The 18184-nt window shown below is 45.4% G+C and overlaps 1 protein-coding gene across 1 annotated transcript in view; it reads right to left on the reverse strand.

Moving 5' to 3' along the window:
* PAK2 (p21 (RAC1) activated kinase 2) overlaps positions 1-17835 on the reverse strand; it is a 39144-nt gene extending 21309 nt beyond the window's left edge. The window contains exon 1 of the mRNA XM_030954590.1: positions 17761-17835. The gene's annotated coding sequence lies outside the window, so the exon portion shown is untranslated. The remainder of the gene's footprint in view (positions 1-17760) is intronic.
* Between the last annotated feature and the right edge of the window lie 349 nt (positions 17836-18184).

The following is an 18184-nucleotide window of genomic DNA, read 5'->3' on the forward strand; positions in this document are numbered from 1 at the left end:
TGTGGTCTAGGAAAACCTCAGCTTCAAGGAACAATTTAAACTGTGATTTATTTAACAAGACATGGTAGAATTTCTGAGTGGCCGTTTCAAAGATCATTAATAAAATAAAGTGCTGAATTCAAACCTAGTTTGCACAAAGGCCCATTTCAAAGCTCTCAATTCATCATTTAAATAAATGACAACAGATCCACTCAGGCCAGGAACATCATGAAGCACAGTTCTGATTCTTCGGTCATCATGGGAAGTGAAAAATCAATCATTTTGTCCAGGTTCAAATTCAAATAGCCCTCTTTCTTCTGCACTCAGCCGAAGAAGAGAGCAGTTCCCCTCTCCTTTATCCTTATCCTGCCTTCATCACGCATGGAAAGTTTCCACAGGGTCAGGAAGTTTTTGGAAATGGCTACAGAGGTTTGGCATTATGGGCAATGACTGGAGCAGGGACTGAAAAAAGGAAAAAAAATTAAAAGAAGAGTGTAAATACCCCCCAAAGCTCTGTTTCTGCTCTCTCAGGCTCCAAAGAGGAGAAGGGGCCTGCTCAGATCACAGCAGTCAGACAGAATCACTCCTGCACCATCACCCACTGCCTGCCCTGCTGATTTGCAGGGAATTGCAAAGACATGGGGAATTTTTTTCCAGTGGCTGCCAGGAATCTGTAACCCAGCAAAGGGGATGTCAGGCTCATATTTCTCTGACACAATCAGACAACATAAGTAATGATGAGTTTTTTAGCTTGGCTGAAAGACATTTACCCAAAGAGTTAACCTGAATTTCAGCAGCCCTACAAAAATATGCTAAAGGTGATACATGGAAGAGGGATTCACGTTCATCTTTGCCAGTGAAGGAAATGGCAGTAATAATAATGTATTCAAGCACATCAGCAGCTCCCCCACAATCACTAGTCACACTACATTTCGTGCAAGAACTAGAAAGCAATGGATTGAACCACAGAGACGAGCTGAGAAGCTGCAAATAACACTTAACTACAGCCTTCAGACAGGTTCAGTCCCACTACAGGACACAACTGCAGCCCAAAAAGACAGACAAAAAAAAGCTAAAAGCTTTTCTCCCCACAGTTCTGCTGCTTAACCCACAAAACACAGTCACAGGTGCCAGTGCTGCTGACCACAGCGCTCTGATTCTCAGTCCTCTTCCCCAGTACACAACACTCCTCCCTCCTTTTGACAAAAGTTTCCTGCCCTGCACTGGGGCAGTGAAAATGAAGGGCTCTCTCCATCCTACACAGCCAAAGAACAAATGTGCTCTTCTGCAGAGGCAGCAGTGAGCGACCAGCAGGGTCTGGGTGTCCTAAATCCCCCACACCAACGCTTGCAGAAGCTGAGGAAGCTCCTCAGAACTGCAACTCCTCTCTCTCATCAGATCATTGAGTCCAACAGTTAACTCAGCACCATTAACCTTCCCACCTTTGCCCAGAGAGGCTGAGGCAAGACACACACAGGGAGCTCCTTGTGTGGTTGAACCCACCTCTGGTCCCTCCCAGTCCCTGCAGGGACCTGCCCACCACGTTCACATGCTCCAAGTTTCATTTTTACAATCTACATCCTGCTGCTCACTGTCTTTCCTCTTTTGGGGATGGAAAGGGCCCCAAAACTCAAGGTCATGGCCAGGTCACAGGAGAGAGACAGCCATTCCTGTCCCTGCTGGGAAAACACCCAGAGAAATGCAACCCCGCCAGTGAGTAAAAGCTGAAGTGAGGCTTGGGCAGTGCTTTCACAAAGCTGACAAACACACACTGCTGCAGCACATCAGTCTGAATGCTTTGGCTTTGACTTGCCCTTTTTTGTTGTTTGTCCCCCCCAGTTCCCCTTGTGTGAGCATAAAGCTGGGCTGCTTCCTGAAGGACTTCCTAAGCACAGCTCTGGTGCCAGCCCAGCTCCCTCGTGATGGGGATGGAGCCTGACACGCACTCCCATCCCAGCTGAAGCTCTGTGCTGCTCTGCAGCCCCCCTGATTCTGGAAAAAAACAAACATTTTTCTTCTCCAACTTGGCTTGCAGACAAGGAAAGGAAATAAAAGGAAAATTGAATAAAAGGATGAAAGGAAATAAAACAAAATAGGAATCAATCATTCTGCTATCTGCTATTAGTGCACACTCACATATTCCCTGGAGCAGTTGTATTTGAGCAGATTCAGTTTTAAATCTGGATTACAGTGCACACATATGAGTCTTACAAAGCCCTGAGCATGGGAGGAAGATGGCACTGTGTGCCAAACCCAACAGCTGGTGTAGAAAGTTCTCACATCACAATGACCTGAATTTGTCTTCTTAAGATGCTCAAAATAATGAATTTGAGCAGTCTAGGCTGCACCTGTATTTCACTGCCTGGGATGCAATGCAAAACTACATCAGCTTACTGCTTGGAAAAAGAAACCAAACAAAACACATCCAGATTAGAGCTGCTTGATAACATGTCCCTACATTCCTGCTCCTGGCACACAATACTGTGCTTTACACTGCCACTGATCTCTGAGGAGCCAGAGCTGAATTAGTGAAATACATCAAAAAAATCTGTCACAGGAGTCTCAGAGAGCTGCAAACTGAACTCAGCTCTGCAGTGCAGGTAAATATTGCTCAGCTCATTTACTATCAGCAGCACAACCATCACATTTAAGTCCATTTGGCATGACTGACCAAAAACGAGAAGTAACAACTTTGAGGCTGGTAAGGCATTAAGAAACAACCACTTTGTTTTTAATGTGCCACTACAGCTGCAGGACACTTTTGGGACAACACCTGGAACACTTGGGCCATGCACACAGCTTGAGGGCAACACAGCAAAACTGTCTGTGGCTTGAGAGAAGGAACTGAAGAAAAGAGAACAGGCCAAAAATGAAGGAAGGGCTGCTGCTGCTGTCCCTGCAGAGGACACCAGGGTTCCACTGCAGATCTCCAGGCAGCAGCTTCACCACTTCCCCGGGGGCCTCATGGGGCCACTGGCCACACTTGTCACTGCATCAGAGACAGCCACAACCAGAGCAGAGGAAAAGAGCAGAGGAGGTGTCCAGGAAAGAAATCTCCAAGGCAGAAGGTGTCACGTGAAAAGGAGCACAGAGCACAGAACAATACAAGAGCTGGTGTGTGATGCTCCAAGGGAAGACTGGCATGACAAGGCAGATTTAAGGTAGTCATGTCCCACTCTGGCTTTATATTATAAGAATCCTTGCTGAAAATGCCTAGAGACTCATTCCCACCTGCCCCAGGCCTCCAGTGGTTTTGGTAGTTTGCTTAAACACAGCCTCCCCACACCACCGCCTCCTAATACCTGAAAATTCGCCACACTGGAAGAGAGGAGACTTGATGCTTCATTATTCTGGAAGAGAGGTGCAGTTTAAAAGTGGAGATTGGAGGGCTGCTTACTTCATCAGATACTCGATTTTCTTAGATCAAACAGATTTTGGTGTCCAAAAGCAGAATGAAAAATCTCCACGGGTATTCTTCTTTTCTCCCTGCCCCCCTCCTTTTTTTTTTTTTTCAAAGGCTCCTGTTGAGCAATAGATTTCCTGTGATTAGCTCACTTAGTGCTGATTATAGCTCACTTCCTCCCAGGGATTAGCAGAAAGCAGCTTTCTGACAAGTTTTTATTCAGATGGTGCTACCTAGCCACAGCTTCCTGCCCCATCACTAACAGCCTCTTAGTTCAGCAGCTCAGCAGCTTGAAATTATTTCACTGCTGCAGAAAAATTCACAAAACCAGCACATCTCAGACTGTCTTCTCCATGAAAAACAAAACAAGTCTTTTGGGATGTCTAGCTTTCCAACTTGAAGCATTTGGATCCACGAGATTTATTTAATCAGCTCCAAAAAGGAGTTTTTTGGAACAGAATGAGACTACCTTCAGAGACTGAAAATACTTATCTCATCATTTCAACTGAGAAAACCGTGCAAAAAAAAAAACCCAGCAGAGGCAGACAAAGAATTGCTTTCTTGCAGACTTGGCAAACATAGTCCTAGATCTTCTGCCTGCCAAGAGAGGACTCGTGCAAAAGCACGGAGAAGAGTAACTGTGAGAGTGGCCAGGAAGAGGCAGAGGGATCATCTGTTCCACCTACGGTTATTGGAAACAGCCGCGGATGCTCAGAGCCAACCCTCCTCTGGAAAAGCAGGTACCAACTTCCATGGGATGTGCTGGAACCTCTCCTTCCAGCTTTAGGGGGTCTCAGAAAAGAGGATTTGGTCAATGCCAAACCACACACCCATGAAAACCAAGTTCTTTTTATTTAGTTTTCTTTATAGGGAGCGCAGAGGAACCTACGCTGACCTAAAATACTCCGACCAAGCTCAGATTTACAACCACAAACAGGCAAGACACTCACTCTTCAAATGATGCAGCTAAGAGAACAGCTGAAAAAAAACCCCAGAAATAAAAATTATCTGAGCCAAACCAATCTGTCATTAAGATTTACAAAGGGACACAGTAACCAAACTAACTACCATGAAGTTTATAGACAGGTCAGGTTTGTCTCTTCCCTTTACTGCTACAGGTGGCAGAGGAAACACATAATATTCCCACTCCTAATGAGGGTGTAGGAGAACCTCAGCCTGACTTGGCAAAATCCAACTGGATGACACACAGAACATACCCAGCTAAATTCTTTCCAATTTGTCTTTTTCCAACCCATTAATTGCCTTAGGATTTTTGCTGAGTCACACAAACAGAAGGAAAACATAGCACAAACAACTGTTAATTGCCAAGTGATAAAGAGATTTAGGGGGAAAAAAAAGAAGATAAAAGTCATAGCTGAGTGAAAGGAATAAAAAAAGCAGAGAGGAAATTATCTTTAGAACAGAAGAAGGAATAGCCAAAACTGTAATAAATGTGCTTATCATGAACTGAGTTACACAAGACAAATGTGTATTGAGGGGTATTTGAAAGGGTTTCTAAGGTTTCCTAAAGGAAAATATTCTTCAAACTCATTGCCAAAGTCCATTACAACCTGAAGCAATTATTGACTCCGTAAGGCACTGAGCAGATGTGCAAAGTCTTGCACCAAAAATGAGTGACCGGGCTACAAAAATGTCATTTTTGAAATCAAAAAGGGATCTCAGTCTTTTGAGGAGAATCGTGACTGAAAAAAATAAACAGGGAAAATCTGAGTTGGCCGAGATACACAAGAGTCCTGATAAAAACCAGTAAGTTATTAGCTGTTAGTAATAGCAAATTTAAGCAAATTAATGATATTTGGCTCACTGAGTAGTGGGGCCACCTGTAAGCTGTGATTCATCTTCACCTTGTCCCCTGAACCCTGCAGAGCACTCAACGCCCACCCGAGTCATCACTTCTGCTTCATGAAACAAATGTGGCTCTGCTGAACTGTGGTGGCATTTCACCACCAACAAACCAGGAACCTCTTCTCCACTTTATTGCCTCTGAAAGACCTCACACACCACAGGTGACAGCATCAGATGGGCCTCAGAAGTGATTTCCCTGAATTCCCATTTCCCCTAAATTTGGCAGGAAAACTCAGTTTGGAAGGCAGCTGATGAGAGCAGCACACAGAAACAAGGCAGAGGGATGTGCTGATGGACACAAACACCCATCCCCACCTTTCTCTGAGGCAGCCCTGGCAGGAATACAGAGATCTGAGGAGTGTGATGGAGGAAGAATGAAACCAGAGGGATCCAAGGGATCCATTCCCAGCCTGTGCCCCAGGGCTGAGGAGCTGCCGCCTACCCACCAAATTCAGGCCACGCTCTGCTTTATCCAGCCCGCAGCCAGAGTTTTCCTTCAAGGAACCATTGTGCAAAGATGCATAATGATAACATGTGCTCCAAGGTGTTTGAACCAGCCTGTTCAGCAATGAACACGGAAATTATCCTTCTTCTGCCTACTGAAAATCCTGAGTCAACTAAAGGCAGACAAGGCAGCCGGCGGCGCATGCAAATCCGGGAGTCGAGTCGGGCTGTTTGTGCTTACTCATATTTCACCACCTAGCAGACACTTCTCAGTCTTTATTTTTATAGCTGAGGTTTTCTAAAGATCAAAGGAGAGTAGGGAAAAGGGCAAGTACGGAAAGTTTACAAGAAAATTAAAAAAAAAAAAAAAAGGTTTGCATCTCATTGTTGAGATTCTCTCTTAATTAAAGCTGACATTTACAGGCAGGGAGGGACCACACATTCCAGAGCAAAAGTTATTTGACTAAAGGCTGCCCTACATGAGGCACCTGTACAGTTTGGTGCATTTCTGTGTTAATAAGAGCATTCCCAGCTCTTTAACCTGGAGATTCACCATGCAACAGCGCTCTAAAAACCTCAGGCTGCTGGCAAAGTGCTGAAGGGTCACTAGTAACACCAACACAGAATGAAAGTGCTTTTTAAGCTTTTTTTTTAACCTCCAGAAATATTACTGGGCAATGGTAAGACAAGGCCATGGCTTCCCCATCCAGATTAGAGGTAAGTGGAAAAAGAAGAGGTAACATGAAGTGGAAAAAGAAGAGGTAACATGAAGTGTTTGTGAGGGTGGCAAAACCAGAAAGAATCCAAGGTTAAGGGAGCTGGTACTCCCCCATCACACTGGAAGAACTGTCAAGTGTCAGCTAAGGGAAAAAGGAGTAACAAGGAAGAAGACAAAGGGGAAAGATGAAACATCTCCCTCCAGAAGAGCTCTCTTTTTCACAGGCACTCAGAATAGAGCTCTTTGTTTCTCTCTAGTGGCTGCCCAAGGCTGCTCCAACCACAGTAACCAGAGGATACTGGGAACTTCAGCTCAGCAGAGCTGTCCTGGGGCCAAACCTTGATTCTTCTAACAGGAGCGCCAACCTGCCACAAAATGCCACAGGGGGAAATCCCAAGGGACACCAGTACAGCTGCTGAGCAGACAGTCACAGCCCCTGCGAAAGGTTCACCAGTTTGCTGAAACCCCTGCACGACACAAGCTCAAGGTGCTTCCTTTCTCATACCCACACTGGACACAAACCCAGCAGAGAGAGTGAAAAGGCTTCAAGAATCAAATGCAGGAGCTGAAAAATACCAAAAGCACTTGAGCATGGCAAAAACAAACCCGCTCCAGAGATGGCTCTGGTGGACACAGCTCATTTCCCAAGTGTATCCAGCAGCACCACACAGAAATTAAGAGACCATTTCTCCTGGGAGAGCTTTATTCCATTTGTGTCACAACAGACTGACTTCTTCAAACATGGAAACTTCTACAGGACTTGGGTTCCCTGCAGCATCCCACTTCTGCACCAGGAATATCACAGCTCATAGCTGGGACAGCTGTTTGTGGAAGGACCATAAAGCTCAGCTCATTCCACCCCTGCCATGGGCAGGGACACGTTCCACTCTCCCAGGTTGCTCCAAGCCCTGTCCAGCCTGGCCTTGGACACTTCCAGGGATTCAGGGACAGCCACAGCTTCTCTGGACACCCTGAGGACAGGGAAGAACTTCTTCCCAACATCCCATCCAAATCTCTCCTCTTTTATTTTACAACCATTCCCCACTGTACTGTGTAAAAAGTCTCTCCCTCTTTTTTATAATCCCCCTTTACACTGGAAGGTCTCTCCTGGAGCCTTTTCTTCTCCCCCAGCCCAGAGCAGAGAAGCTCCAGCCCCTGGAGCATCTCCACAGTCTCCTCTGGACTTTCTGGAACAGGTCCACGTTTCTTCTGCTGAGGACTCTGGAGCTGGATGCAATATTCCCAATGGGATCTTTTCATTAAATGACAATGCAACACAGGAAGGATCATCCCAATATTTCCCTGCCAACAGCAGCTCAGGGTGAAATCAGATCTTAGTAAAATACTCTCAGAGCTCAGTGGTGAAACCTCGCTCACACTTCTGCACAAGTGTTTCAAAACTGCCACATCTTCCTCACACTGCTGAGGTTTGAAGTTTTACAGATTTTATACAAGGACACAACCACTCATTTTGTTTTTTCCTGGCATGTTTAGGTCTATTAGGAGAGGTGAAGTACCTAGATGAGGTATACAGCCAATTCTGCAGCCAGTGCAGAGCACCCCAGGCAACCCCTTCTCCATTATTTCAAGACAAAATAAACAGTACAAAAAGTACAAAGCACAGCTGCCACAAATTCAAATTATCCTGAATACTCAGATACACATATCTGAACATTAGACCTGGATTCCTCAACTGAAAAACTAAACACTGTAATCACGTTTTCCTTAAAAAAGGGGGGAAATGAGCAAGGCAGAGGTGCTCTGGAAATCACTCACTGCAGTTCACACCCCAGCACTCCTGTTGGGATACTGCCAGAGCTTTCCTTGTGTGCTCTTACAGATTTTCTACTTTAAAATTACTTGCACACATACAAGCAACACATTCACTTACAGCTTAATGCAGCAAATTCCCTGAAATTTGGGGAATGTTCTTGTATGCCTTTCAGGGAGCCAGAGCACTCATGTGGACACTGGAAATAACAATTTCCACTTAAAATGCTGGCTGCCAGAATGAGCTTTTAAGCTAACTTTCTGATTCTTCTATTTTAAGTCATTCCTTGTAAAACTACCTCTCTCACCCTTCTTGCCCATAAACAGGTTTTTATCTGAAGTGCCAAAAAAACAAACCCAAATCAACTAGAACTGGTACACAGGCTAGACATCAAAATAGATTAAACAGCCAGAAAAAGCCTGAAACTATATCATCATTCAAAATATATAAATAATTCTTATGCTGATGTGGAAATTGATTTTTGCCAAGCCTACAGGACAAGTACAAGAGGCAGTAAGTAGGGAAAAAATATGAAAAGCCCCAACATTTGTGTTAATATGACTACCCCATACCCTACTTACAATCTGAAAATCAAATGTATGATAAAAATGCCCTAAACATAGATATTTAAATAAATGCATAATGTTTTAAACACCAATTGTGAGTGGTCAAATGAATTGAATATTCAAAGTGATTTAATATCTTCCACCAATATTAGTACACTTTGAGGGAGTTACTATCTATGGCTGTTTATATAGATTGCAGCAGCCCCACAGCCACAAAAATTGATTTTACAGCTCAAGAATGAAATACTTTTTAAAAAATAAAAATACAAAATGAAGAACACAGTTATCAACTGAATAGACAGAAGGTCTGTGAAAACTACAACCAGGCAGGATAACCAGCACCCTGGGAATCTGAAGAGCTTCCAAAGGAAGCTGTCAAGTTAAAATAATATTGAAACAGTTGACAAAACATAATACTGCACTTAGAAAGCTGCAAAAGACTTGGGAAAAAAGCTACCTATATTGTTGTACGAATTCTGAGTTTAACATATAAGCATAGGTGCCTGTTCATTAAACAATGAATGGCATTCCTATAGGCAGAATTAGAAGATTTCAGTGAAATATGACAGAGCAGGAGTAAAGCTCCAGAAAATGCATTTTCATGAGGCTCAGGCATTTATACACCAAAAGAATGCATCTCTCAGACCTTGCTCCACCTTATTCACTTGCCCCAGTAACAGCTGTGCAATTCTAAAGCAGATGAAGATGTTTGTGAGGGTGAGACTGAATTAATATAAAACAGACCTCCAAGACCAAGGTCTGACAGCCACAGAACACAAACTCAGTGAGGTGACAACACAGAGGTGTCTGTCCATGATGTCCTCACACACAGACACCACCCCAATTACAAATTACAGCTGGTTATTTTAATAGAAATAAGAGAGCAGTTATCTGAAGGGTCTAATTCCACTGCAAGGGATGCATGATGATAATTATGGAAAAACATCAGACATCACAGCACTGCCTTCACCTCCAGCCTCACTGAGCCCTCATCACAGGAGGGTGAGTGGAGGCAGCACTAATAATCCATTCCTTCAGCCAGAAGAACACAAACAACAGCCCAAGCAACTCCTGGGCCACATCCCAGCTCCAAAAACCCATTTAACAGAGTCCTCCCACCAAGCTGGTACCCATCCCAATGACACTGCAGTCACCACATAGGGCTACTCACATAACCCAGCACAACAATTTGATGCATTCCAAATCTTCCTCTTTTTAATTCACAGTACCAGTAGCTGCTACCAGCAAGGGTGAACACAGAAACAAGGGCATAAAACATTTTTGCTGCAACAAATGAGCATGGAAGGCTTACAGTTTCTGTGTTTATGAAAATCCAAATTCATATATTTTTTAATTTTAAAAAATTATTCTCTTAATAAATTTTATTGTAACTAGGGAAGAAGGTCATACCTTTAGAAGTGGTCAGCTTTCCAAGAGTTTGTCATCTAAAGGAAAATTTTCTCGGGTCCTTTCAATTGTTAGAAAAACAGGAAGCAAATTTCAGTAAGCCATTTCAATAGAGTAAAACAAGAGATAAAGATCTCTATTAAACTTGGCAAAGATAGAAGCCACAGAGTATCAGCCTGAGCAGCCCCTTGCCACCAGCCTGTGCCACTCTGCTCACTGGGGAATGACCCATCATCCACTGCCAGCCAGCTGTGGCTGCCCCATCCCTCTGGAAGTGTCCCAGGCCAGGTTGGACAGAGCTTGGAGCAACCTGGGACAGTGGGAAATGTCCCTGCACATGGCAGGGAGTGGGACTGGATGGGCTTTAAGGTCCTTTCCAACCCAAACCATCCTGGGATTCTACAGCCAGGTATATGTGAGAGCAGAGGCAGCGAGTGAGAAACCAAAAGAAAGCACTGACGGCATCCTTATCTCATTTAGGAAATAAAAACATGGCCAAGACAAAGGGACAATAAAGACCCCAAGTGCTGAGGGTTATTGACAAATTATTTGACAAAACCTTTCAGGATTGGGCAGCAAAAGCTGCTTCAGTAGTGCAGGATACATGCTCACTTGTGTGTGGAATGAAAGTCACATCTACTTCAAATCTTGACCAAGATCCTGGAAACAAAGAATTCTCCAGTTCAGATGTGTTTAAAATTAGAAAGCTGCATCTCACTCTGGTCCATGGGCTTTGGAAGTGCTGAGGAAGTGAAGCGCATTCACCAACAGTCTCTCAGCCAAGCATGAGCAGGCACAAAGGTGCTGCCAAAGACTTACAGCCAAAGATCTTCAATCCCAAAAAAGATCTCCAAGGAGCCCTGCCCAAAGTGTTACCAGATAAAACTCAGTGCCAACCATGTGTCTGACAAGTATCTCTTAGCAGCAATGAGGGAATGAAAAAAAAAGTCATTTAAATCCTGATGGCGTTCATAAAAATTTTGTTTTGCAGTAGTAACAGTCATCACTACCACAAATTAAACCAAATTAAAAATCATTTCACCTCAGTATTTTCACTTATCCTTCATTCTTTCAGTTTATTCCCTAACCCTTCATTGTAATTCTTTTAAGACACCGAAACTTTATTATATGAGATGTTCCAAGTTGTAGTCAGATTGATGCACATGTATAGGTTGACCAGAAGTCTTAACTTCTTAACTTTCCACAGCAAAACTCCATCCAGGTTTACCAAGATTGAGTACATTTCCTTGTGCTGCAAAAAGACTTTCCAGCATGCACACAACAAGCCAAGGAGAATGAGAATTATGCCTCTCAGAAGTAAAATATTTTACAATGGAATAATTATTAATGAACAAGGAAATAAAAGACATCACAACCACACATTAAAACACACAACCCTGCTTGCAAAGAAACCACGCAAACCAGCTCTACTGAACTATCCTGAATTTTTATTTTTCATTTCCAGCAGCTACCTGGGAAAATAATCTACATCTAAAAATCTCAACACCAACTCCCTCTAAAAATATATCTATAAAAATATAAAATCCCTGTAAATAGGCCCAAAAGGGCTGGAAAGAAAAAGCAATGAGTCCTCAGCCAACACAGACTTTGGGTACTGTAAAATAGCTTCATCCCAAAAATCAGGAGGAGGTACTTGCCTGAACTTCTGGCTGCAGCAGTCAAGGCTCTCTTCACCACAAAGAATTAATTCCTAAGCTTGGGCACTGGTATCAAAGAGCCTTAGCACATTGGCATCAGATTAAAATTAACTGTTCTTGCTGGTAAAGAGCTTTGAAAATCCCCAACTTCACTCTTCTGTTTGCTTTTTCCACTGAAGGGGTAGAAGCAGAAAATATTTCACACTTGGTGATAATGCCCCAGCTCTGACAAATCAAAGATTTCACATAATTTATTTTTACAGCAGTGACAGCTAGCACTTCACACATTGGAAATAAAAGGCTGTTTCAAAGCCAAAAATCATTTAACAACTTTAGGGACCTATTTGCTATGCCACAGAAAATGATGGCGGTATTTTGTGAGATCCTGCTCATTTCTGTGTGTTTGATCTGAAGCAGCCTTCCCAAAAGCTCAGCAAACACCTGAAAAAGGCAGGAGGAGCAGAAATCCAGACACACTCCCAGGTTGTTACAGAGAATTAGTGTCAGATCACTCAGCAACACTCCCAAGCCCAGTTTAACATCAGGGATTTCTTTTCCAGCCATCAATTCCCTGACCTGCATCCCCACAGAGGGACTTTGGGATGACTGGAATAACTGGTTTGGGGCCAGGGGAGGACAAAACCCAAACTGTGGCTGGTGCCACCTGCCCAGGTGGCCCCAAGTAACAAATTCATGGTCACGTATTCTTGTCTCAATTAATGCCAGCAGGTGGATTTAATGTCCTGGTAAAATCTCAAGCACTCAGCTTATTTAACACAAGTAGAAAATACCAAGTTTACCTTTTAAGTAATGGTTTTGAATTTTAGAAGTTGCTCAATTTCAAACATTAAGATATTTTTATTTATTATTTTGGATGCTTTGTTTGGGTTTATTTTATTATTTTGGTTCTTTTTCATCCTAAAGCAGATAATTCACAAGCTGAAGCCCCTGCCAATGAGCTATTTCCACAAGAATCTGCCCAGCCAGATCCTGCCTGGAGCCCAAATCCCCAGATCCCTTTAAACAGCCTTTTGCTGCAGACAGGCTTAGGGGAAAGATACTGTCATTCTTCCAGGTTCTCACTTTACTGGAGACCTTTTCAAAAGGAAATGGGTTAAATATCCAAAGGTGACTTTAGAAAGCACCTTCCAGAAGTAGTTTTTTCTTGCTCTTGTCCAGGAGATACCTCTGCTAGCTAAAGCAGTTCTAAAAAGACTGTAAATGAAAAACTAATGCAATGTAGAGTAGAAAACATCCCATTTCCAAAATAAACCCCACACTATCAGATAACTCTAATTTTACTCATTAGAGAAGCTGTGGGAAAGCTGACAGTGGGTACACACTGAGTCAAACATCCAGCACCTAAAACAGGACGCAAAAAACTTTAAGGGGGGAAAAAAAAAGTAGAAGTTGAACTGGAAAAACTTTTCAGTGTATTTCCATTCCTTACTACACCTGCCAGCTGCCCTCACTCTGATTCACATGATGTTAAATCCCTCTCTTAACACGGAGCACCACTTAAATCACACTCACCACTGCCCCAATATCTTGGCTCCTTCCCCCAGCTGTTTGTTAAATCAAACTGCAAAATTAAAAATAATTAAACCTGTCTTATCAAAGTAACTCCTTTCAAGATATAAAACAACTTTTGCTAATTAGCTGAGAGAACAGCCCCGACCTAAGTTGCAAATATCATTCAGATTTGGGCTACATCAACACCAGTGCTGGGCTCAGATCTTTTGGGGAACAATGATCTATCAATTATACAAAGCCCCCAGTATTTCCATGAGTAAAATGTATTCATTCAAACAATTTTAAGCACCAATACATCATTAAAGGCTGAAGATTTTTAAAAGCATTTTCAAATTCAGAAATAGAAATTAGATATATCCATCTGAGAATTTCAAAATCCACTTGTTTTGCCTGAAAGGGAAGAGCTGCCTGACCAATTTTTGGAGCATTTCAATGTACTGTAACCTTTAGAGAGCACGAGGAATTCCTACTATGAATTCACAGTGTATCTAATCAAAATTTATCTCAAGAGAAAAACTGAAACTCAGTTTTAAGTCATCTTCTTAACACTGACATCCCTGCCTGCCAGGTGAGACATTTTCAAAGCCTGATTAATCCCCATTTCCAGCTGAGAAAACAGAAAGAAGCTGAGAAAACATTAAGAATGATCCACTTTAAAAACCAGCAAGTCAGATAGAGAACTAGGACCAAAACCTGCATTTCCAGCTCTCAGTGCCCACTACATCAGTGAAAATACAAACACTGAAGTGTGTATTTTCCCTTTAAAGGAAATAACTTTAATAGCTTTAGGTAAGATTATGCTCTGAGTTCTCACAAACCCTGAATAGTGAAATAAGGCTTGAGCTAAGCTCCATCTGCACTTCACACCTAGTGGGTCACTAGGAGATTTCTTCTCACCTGCAAGCGTCTACTACCTCTTACCACCTGCATTGAAATGCAAATAAGAGCTTTCAAAAGTCTTATCAAGCTCAAGACACAGAAAAGCAGAGCACGATAAGAATCCCCCAGGGAACACTGCAGAGTTTTCTTGCTAAAATGAACCAGTGCCCTGCCCAAGGGCTTCTTGTCCTTTGCCCCCAGGTGAGTACTCTGGACTCTTCCCCACCTCCTCCTGAGAGCTGGCAGGAGATTCTGCCTCCTCCAATGGTGCCTTCCTGGGCAAACTGCCCTTGCCAAGAGGCAGAACCAATCCAGCTCGGCGTTAACTGGACTTTTATCTTTCCTTGGAGCCAGCCTGGCAGCTCAGCCTGGCACCCAGCTGGCTGGTTATCTCTGGGAGGGCAAGTGGCAACCAGGCAGAGGTTCAGACCCTGGCACAAAAACCTCTCCAAGAGGACACCGTGCCCTCCAAGCCCAGAGCCAGACACATTTTGTTCAGAGAAAAGGAGGCTCAGAGGTGCCCTCATCACTCTCTGCAGCTCCTGAAAGGTGCCTGTGCTCAGGTGGGGTTTGTCTCTTTCTCCAGGCAGCACTGACACAACCAGAGCACACAGCCTCAAGCTGTGCCAAGGGAAGTTTAGGTTGGATATTAGGAAAGAGTTTTTCACAGAGAGAGTGATGAAGTTCTGGAATGGCTGCCTGGGGAGGTGGTGGAGTCACCATCCCTGGGTGTGTTTAACAAAGCCTGAGTGTGGCACTGGGGGCCAGGGTTTAGCTGAGGTGCTGGGGCTGGGTTGGACTCCATGCTCTTTAAGGTCTCTTCCAACCTGGTCATTCTGTGATTTCAGATTTAGGAGGGAGGTGCCTGCAAGGAAACTGAAAATGGAGCATGGTACAGCCTTGCTGAATCAATCCCAGCCCCAAGGAGTGCCTTTGCTTTGATCGTGCTTCTGGGGAAAGAAGGGGGGGAAAGAAGGGGAATAATAAAATCAAAATATCCACCACCACCACCTTACTTCTGCCTCTTCCCAGCTGCCAGCAGTGGCCAAGATGAGTGTAACCCACAGCAGGTGCCTGGCTGCTCATGTCCCCTCCTGCCCCTGGCTCTCCCCAGCACCAGCCCTCTGCTCCATCTCCCCAGGGATTCCCAGAACACTCAGCTCCCTCCCAAAGCTGTGTCCCGGTGTGGGAGGCAGGACTGGGAGCTGTGCTGGTGCTGTCCCTGGGCTGGGCCATCCAGAGCAGCCTCTGTGACTGGGGCTTGTTTGCAGAACAAAGAGCTGCTTCACAGGCACTCAGGAACTGTGTGTGTTGTGAGCAACCAGAGAACACTGGCACAAACCTCAGAGCACAGAAACCTCCTCATGCACAAAACAGATAAAAGGAGGGAAAACCCAAACAAAACCAACCCAAGACAGATGTGAGGGCTCTGAAGCAGAAGAATCTTACTAATAGCACACAGACCTGCACTGGGGTCAATACAGCTTTTCATGTCACAAGAACAAAACCAAACCTGCAGCATCAACCAATACCCTGAATTATGAAGTTCTTTCAAAACCAAAGGTGCTTGAATAATTTCCCCCTTTAAACACAACCAGAATGCTGACCAAGAACACCCCAAGTTTTAAAACGTGGGATTTTAAAAGGGTATTAATTGAAAATGTGCCCAAGATTGGAGCTGCCTGACGTGGCAGAAGCATCCACCCACCTAGCCCAGCGTCCAGCCCCGAGAGGCAGCACCAGCAGGTGCCTGCAGGAATAAACTCCCACTGTTGGTCAAAGGTCCAAGCTGTATCCCAGCACAAACTTCATCCCAGTAAATCTGCCTCTGACAAGCAGCTGCCCAGCAGAGCACAAGCCTCAGATGTACTCAGTAAGCTGCCTGGTGATAAAAAGTGCAAAATACACAGACAGAGCCAATATTCCACAGTTAACAGCTTGGTATTTTTGTTTTAACCACCTCTGTACAAAGACCAGCCAAATTCCATATGTGACTTAGCACAGAAAATCCAAGTTACCCTCCCTCAAGCATTTCTGTTCTGCCCTCCAGAACTGCAATATCCAACCAATGAACTTTAGAGTGAGGTTGTTCCTGCCTCTAAAATACATTACCCAGAGTATTTTGTTTAAAACGTTTTCACTATCTCAAAGATTCTACTCAAAAGCTTGTAAAACAAAGACTTTGCATTTTTGTATTTCTACTCTCCTCTTTTATTTCAGTCTGTACTGACAAACCAGCTCCCTGGTAACATGTGTTTTAACCTGCCTACACAATTTCCCTGTAAATTTAATTACTATTGTCTCTAAAATGAACAAACTGAATCACAAAGTAGCTAATCCCAGTTTTTTAAGGAGATACCAACCCAAGACTCACATTATTAGGACACTCCAACTGCAAAGCAAATCCAGACTCTCTAGAGCAGGCATTGCTTTTTGAAGTATTAAAAACCCACCAAAAAAAAGGCAAAACCTGAGAAAAACAGAAACAATAAAAACTTCACAATATACCACGTCTGAATTGCACCTTACACTTCTATTACTGCAGGACCTCCAGAGCAATGTTTATATTCCATATCCAGACACTGCTGGCCGTAGGGCAGTGGTGAACTGGTTTATTTTGGCTACAGCAAAGCACAGCCTTGCTCCTCCAAAGCAGCTGATGAACCCTCTGCTCCCAAATCAGCCTTTGGGCACTTGCCACACGGACCAGGCTACATCCAACTTTACTCTCCTCGCTCCACACTGCTGTTCACCTACTAAGAGCATATTTTAATCAGATATTAGCAAGAAATTGTTCTCTGTTAGGGTGTTGGCACAGATGCCCAGAGAAGCTGTGCCTGCCCCTGGATCCCTGGAAGTGTCCAAGGCCAGGCTGGACGGAGCTTGGAGCACCCTGGGCTAGTGGGAGGTGTCCCTGCCCATGGCAGGAGGTGGAAATGGATGGGCTTTAAGGTCCCTTCCAACACCAACCATGCTGCATTTCTGTGATTCTAACCCACCCTGCTTGGCTTTCACGGGACAAACACAAAAAGCAGCCACGGAAAGCAGGCAGAAGCACAGGGAGCAGCAAAACGCGGTGGGTGCGGAGCCCAGGGAGCAGCAGCAGCTTTTCGCAGGGACGGACAGACGGACAGCCCCGCCAGCACCGGGGCCCGTAGGGCTCTGACAGCCGGCGGGGCCCGGAGCGCGGCTCCCCGCTCTAACCCCGGCGGGGCCCCAGAGCCGCGCTGCCCCCGCCGCTACCAAGGCTCGCCGCGCTGCCCCCGCCGCTGCCGGGGCTCGCCCCGCTGCCCGCAGCGCCCGGCGCGGCGCTCCCGGGGGCGGGGGGCCGAGGCGGGGCCGCCGGGGCCCGCAGGAAGCGGGGCCGAGCGGCGGGGCCGCGGCCGGGGGCAGCGGGGCCGGGCCGGAGGGAGCGGCGGGAGAGCGGGAGGAGCAGCGAGGGGGGATCCGCGGCCCGGGCGCCCCTGCCGCAGGCCCGGCCCGGCGGGGCCACACAAAGGGCGGGGGGCGCGGCCGGCAGGTGTGAGCGGACTCACCGGGTGGGGCGGCGCCGCCGCCTCGGCGGACGGACGGAAGGACGGACGGAAGGAACGGGGCTGAGCGGGGCGGCGGCGGCGGGACCGGGAGCCGGCGGGACCGGGAGCCGGCGGGGCGGCGGCGGCGGGGCCGGAGGGGGAAGCGGAACCGCCGCGCGTGGCCACAGCCCGCGGGGGCGGGGGCGGGGCGGAGCATTGCCGCGGGGGCACCGCCCGCCGTTCGCCGGAAGCTGAGTCACCGCGGGGCATGACGGGAGCTGTAGTCCGCGCCTGGCTGGTGGGGAATGTGTTTTATACCCATAAACTATAGCTAGTATTTATGGTTCTTTATTTATAAATATATATCCATATTGGTTCTTTTTATATATATTTTTAATATATATAAAAATGTTATATTTCTCTGGACTAGGGTCAGAGAAAAATA

This window comes from Camarhynchus parvulus, chromosome 9, assembly GCF_901933205.1.
Source record: "Camarhynchus parvulus chromosome 9, STF_HiC, whole genome shotgun sequence".
In the NCBI taxonomy this organism is placed as follows: Eukaryota; Metazoa; Chordata; class Aves; order Passeriformes; family Thraupidae; genus Camarhynchus; species Camarhynchus parvulus.